Below are 6,376 nucleotides of genomic sequence, written 5' to 3'. Positions count from 1 at the left end.
ACTGGCAAATGCACAGACACTGTTTTCATATTTTGTTTATTAATAGATTTCAAATGTTTGCATGGAAGTGAATGTTTGAATAAGCTGATGAGTGTCTGTGTAAAAGCTGACGGATCGGTGAGGATGAAAGATGAAGGATCAAAGGAGTGTTGACAACAACTTATGAACAACTCTCACTTCTTATTCACTTGTCATTGAATAATATTTTTATTAAACATATTTTTTTTATTTTAATTATATATATATTTATAATAATGTATTTGAGTATTTACAATTTTGAATATAATTGTATGTACAGTTAGACATAACTTATAACACAAATACTGAAAGAAGATCTTAAGTGTCTTCTTATTGAAAAATAATACTTTTTATGTGTTTACTACATTGTGTAATTGTATATACTGTAATTATTCATAATTCATATGATTTCAACTAATTTTTAAAGTCTTGTTTTCAGATTTAACTTATGTAACTTATGTAATCAAAAACAGTAATATATAATATATAGCAGTGTTTCCCAACATTTTCAGCACACCACTAAGACGGAAAAAAAAGAGATGGGGTGGGGGGTAATTAAACAATGTTTTGTCACTGTTGGTATTTTGGCTTTATATATGTTCAGACACTTGCACTTAACATTTTTCTAAAAATAAAACTCAAATAGAGTTAACAAGGTTTTTGACGCGTGATAGAGATCTGTGATTTGTCTGTCATTAGAACGGTGGAAACCGAGACGTTATTGATTTACCCTTTCTTCTTTTGTTCTATCATGAACAGACATCATAGCAGGTTATTAGGTTATTTGGCTGCTATTACTTTAAGAGCTGCAACTGCTTAACGTAAAAAGGATCCGACACGCAGGCTAGTCTTTTCATTCACATGTTAAAAATGAAATGATGCAGGCTACAGAGCGCACTACCGTGAACCTGTGCTTGCAGTTAAAGAGTGTGCACTATGAGCACAGTGTAAAGTCAGACAGGAGAAGAAAAACTCGTTTTTACTGACATGGCCTGACAACATCTCATCTGACCACAGTTCACTCTTGTTCTTCTGAAGCTCCTTGTCACCTGCACCATTAAGTGGAGTGCACATCTGAAAAGTCTCCTGTTTGTTGTGGTCGTGAAGACGTTCTGTATCTAAATAAATGCATCTGTTGTCAGAAGCAGCATTTGTGATTAGGGTGGCTCCACCCCTGCATTAACAGTGTTAAATATTTTTAACTCCGTTAAACAATTAAATTTATCGCCTGTGTTAATGGACTCATTTTGACAGCACTTATTACAGTAATAATATAATATAATATAATATAATATAATATAATATAATATAATATAATATAATATAATATAATATAATATAATGCAGTTTACGCACTGGCCCCGCCCCCAGTAGGTCATCTTACAGTCTATACAGTTGACTGATGTTAAATATGAGGAAGGGTAACAACCCCATAAATGCAGTTATGCCCTAAAATTCAAGATCCAAGATACTGGGGCAAAAATGTCCCTGTATGAGTCTCATTCTTATATCATATGATAAGTGATATCACACAGCAGCAAGAACACCAGTGCTGATTTTGTCATGAAGAGCACGAGTGCAAATGTGATTAACATATCAGTAAATAAGAAGTTAACGTTGTGTTATATTTTAAACACAGGATTGTGTTTTTGCTCAGTTTTGCCAATGAAAATATTACCTATAAGGCCACTCCAAACTTTTGTGTGTCTGTGAGCAATAGCGGTGTTTAGTTTGTGAATGAATCCTCATTTTGAACGAATCGTGTGAACCAAAGATTCAATGGCCCATTCATAAAGAGAGCCATTTACTTCATTACGGAATGAATCAGCCAATTGAACAATTGCAAATTATATATATATATATATATATATATATATATATATATATATATATATATATATATATATATATATACATATTAAAGGGATATTTCACCAATTTTTTTCATCATTTACTCACCCTTGTGTCGTTTCAAACCTGAATGACTTACTTTCTTCTGTGCAACTTAAAATAAGGTATTTTGAAGACATTTGGCATTTATGGTAACTCACCATTGAGACCATTTAATCAAAAAAGGTTCATGCTTCACTGGTTGATTTTCCACATACCTCCAGTGATTCGTGAAATCTTCCTCTTGATGGCGCACATCATGGCATCCGAGCAGAGTGCTTAGAGATCAGCTCCGGTCAGCTGAGGAGGACAGGACTCCATGACCTCCGACAGACACACGCTGGGATCCACCTTAAACCTGCAAGCAGAAGAGCAGCAGAGAGTCAGCAGCAGCACACTCCAGCACTGAGATTTAGATTTAGTCATTTAGCAGAGAGAGAGAGAGAGAGAGAAGAGAGAGGAGATTGATGATGAACACACTCACCTGCACAAGCTCGCCTTCAGAGCCTGCGGCTGAGACTCTGTCTTCATTCACACCCACATACACAAACTTATCAAATCTGGAGAGAAAAAAAAATCCAAGAATTCAAGACAAACTGAAAAGCAACTGAATCTGTATGTCCTTACCTTTCAGGCATGAGCAATGATTGGTCCAGTAGATCTGGGCGATTAGTTGCTCCGATCACAGAGATGTCTCCAGATGAAAGAAAACCATCCAGCTCAGCTAAGAGCCGCGACACATCCCTAATAATAAAACATTGCAAAACCTGGCTTGTCATGATGCAGCAGTCCTTTAGCCTTTTTATACATTTCAAAGCAGCTTCACTATGGTGGCCCAGTAGTGCACAACACAACAAAATCTCCACAACTTAGTGAATTCGCCACAACACATTATACAGCAATAATTTTATTGTGTTGTAGTAATTTCATTGTGTTGCACCTTGTTTATATTCTGTTGTGCTTATTTCATTGTGTTGCACTAATTTCCATTGTGTTGTGGCTCATTTCCATTGTGTGGCGACTTTTTTCCAATGTTTTGAAGCTTGTTTCTGTTGTGTTGTGCTTATTTCATTGTGTTGCACTAAGTTTGTTGTGTTGTGGCTTGTTTCTGGTAATGTGTGTCTTGTTCCTTTTGATGCGCATCTTGTTAATGTTGTGCTGTGGCTTGTTTCCATTTTGTTGGGCTAATTTCATTGTGTTGCACTAATATCGTTGTGTTGCACTAATTTCCATTGTGTTGTGGCTTAGTTTCATTGTGTGGCGACTTTTTCCCAGTGTTTTGAGGCTTGTTTCTGTTGTGTTGTGCTTATTTCATTGTGTTGCACTAAGTTTGTTGTGTTGTGGCTTGTTTCTGGTAATGTGTGTCTTGTTCCTTTTGATGCGCATCTTGTTAATGTTGTGCTGTGGCTTGTTTCCATTTTGTTGGGCTAATTTCATTGTGTTGCACTAATATCGTTGTGTTGCACTAATTTCCATTGTGTTGTGGCTTAGTTTCATTGTGTGGCGACTTTTTCCCAGTGTTTTGAGGCTTGTTTCTGTTGTGTTGTGCTTATTTCATTGTGTTGCACTAAGTTTGTTGTGTTGTGGCTTGTTTCTGGTAATGTGTGTCTTGTTCCTTTTGATGCGCATCTTGTTAATGTTGTGCTGTGGCTTGTTTCCATTTTGTTGGGCTAATTTCATTGTGTTGCACTAATATCGTTGTGTTGCACTAATTTCCATTGTGTTGTGGCTTAGTTTCATTGTGTGGCGACTTTTTCCCAGTGTTTTGAGGCTTGTTTCTGTTGTGTTGTGCTTATTTCATTGTATTGCACTAAGTTTGTTGTGTTGTGGCTTTTTTCTGTTGTTGAGTGACTTGTTTCCGTTGTGCGGTGGCTTGTTTCTGGTAATGTGTGTCCTTTTGATGCACGTCTTGTTAATGTTGTACTGTGGCTTGTTTCCATTTTGTTGTGCTAATTTCATTGTGTTGCACTAATATCGTTGTGTTGCACTAATTTCATCAGCCATGTTTCAACTGTCGGGCCAAAAGCAGGTTTGCTAGTGACCAACTATGTCAGCTTCTCATTCAGACTATAAAAATCATGTATTTATTTAGTAACATACTTTATTTGTCTCTTCTCGAGACGTTAGTTTCGCGTAGCTACATCACTAACATCATCAACTGTTTATGTTCGGAAGCTCCCTGTGCTACTCAGGTGTATTTTTTGATGTAAAGAATATAGAAATAATTATTTCTGAATGTGATGTATACTGTGACTACAAATAAACAGAAACAGACTTTAATTTTTGTCCTCTTTCTTTTGTGAAAGAAAGCTTTATTTCTGTGTGAATAATTTTTAATCCTGATAAATTATAAATCTTTAACAAAACATGGAAATGAATGGCCGCTTTTATCATGTTTGTTTTGTGATCACACTAGTTCCTAGAGACATACTTCTTATTAGTTTTCTGATAACTTCTTTTTGTTGGTGAAATGATGGGGTTGCATGATGTTGTTCCAGAGAGGGGTGTAAAGGGCGGGTTTTAGGAAAGCACTTTTTGGGACTTTTTTTTTTATTCTGTTGTGCTAATTTTTCTATGTTGTGGCTTGTGTCCTTTGTGTTGTGCTAATTTCATTGTGATCAGGTAATATTGTTGTGTTGTGGCTTGTTTCCATTGTGTTGTGCTAATGTTGCTGTGTTGTAGAGATTTTGTTGTGTTGTACACTACTGGGCCACCACACTTCACAGTATTAAATAGGAAAGTAACAGAATCAATGAGGTAAAATCAGTTAAAATTAGGCTAATCTAGTAGCGGTGGGTATTAATTATTTTTACTTTGTTGCTGTACTAGTAGTTAGGATTGTAACTATATCAAATTGTTATACATTGAGCAAAACTTTCAGAATCTTTTATATTTACAACTCCAATATACAAAATACAAAATAACTCCAATCTACAATTGCTATAAGTGTATTATCACATAAAGCAATATATATATAAGAAATCTAAATTGCTTAATTGTTAATATCATAATGTAAACTATATTATGGTACAGATCTATTAAGTTGGATATGTAAGTATACCCAACTTTATCCACCTACATAAAATATGCTCATGTAAAGCAATATATATTATATAGAACATCTTATATAGAACCCTTCAGCTATGACTTAATCACAATGCTGTACGACTTCTCGTACCTTATTGCTTACTTACATATGTAATGGACTTATGTAAAATATACTATATAGCAAATCTCAACTGCTGGTCTTTTTCTATAATCGCAAATGTAACTATATTATCACCCAGCTCTAATCTACTTAATGCGACCATATGGCATGAAGATATTATAATATTATATTTAAAACAATGTGCATTTTCAGGAATTTTCATTTTCTGAATTTTCAGGAAAAGGCAATTTCAGTTTTCGGACGATAAAACAGTATGAGCTGGAACACCACCCAGCAGTGTTCAGCCACTGTCACTGTGCATCACTGTGCAATGCTCCCACTCTATGAATGTGCAAGGAACTAAATAAAAATAATTAGTGATTTTCGGCTTCGGCTTAGAATTTTAATTTCAGTGCATCCCTAAAACTGGTGCTGTTAGATTATTCATAGTTTAGTATCTGTGATGCTGACCTGTCCATCATCCCTCCTGAGTCTCCACTGTGGCCTCTATTAGGAACCAAAGAGTCCAGCTCAACAAAGAAAATGATACAGGGAGACGGTTTCTGGACTTACTGAACACTGACGGACAGAGAGAGAGAGAAACGTTGACATGCTCAGTAAAACAAACTCTTACTTTCTCGAATGTTCCCTTTACTCTTGCCAACATACATGCTAATGAGTTATAAAACACACTCATTACATGACATTATAATAATTTAGTTATGTACTCTAGCCAGTCTCTTGAATATTTTAATCTCAAAATCATATTGAATTGATAATTTTTTAATCTAATTAATTACATGAGGTTTAGATTAATTAATCTAATTAATCGCAAATTAAATTTGTGTGTGAAAATATCCACAAATCATTATGTAAAGCTATTATTGTGTTAAATGAGAAAGTAGTAGCTTTAGAAAGAAATATTTGATTTGATTCAACATAAAATGTATTACACATACACATTTAGGATACAACAGCCTAACAAACTATGGCACATAAGTAGATAATTTGAGGAACATCTCAGCATTTTTTGTTTATACAATGAAAATCATTGGTAACCAAAACAGATTAATTATCAACAGTCTTAAAAATACCTTCTTTCATGTTGTGCAAAAGAAGAAAGTCATGCAGGTTTGAAATGGCATAATATACATTTTTGGGTTAACTATACCTCGAATACTTTAAAAAAATAAAGAAATTATACTCTAAATAAGATACTAAAACTACCATCAGGTGGCCGTAAATGTCTTTATGAATCATTGAATCATTGATTGACATGATTTATTTAAAATACAAATTAATTCAGAAACAAATCACTGC

The sequence above is a fragment of the Carassius carassius genome, chromosome 16 (genome assembly GCF_963082965.1).
Source record: "Carassius carassius chromosome 16, fCarCar2.1, whole genome shotgun sequence".
Taxonomy (NCBI): Eukaryota; Metazoa; Chordata; class Actinopteri; order Cypriniformes; family Cyprinidae; genus Carassius; species Carassius carassius.
The sequence above is the reverse complement of the archived record's forward strand: the minus strand, read 5'-3'. Positions refer to the sequence as shown.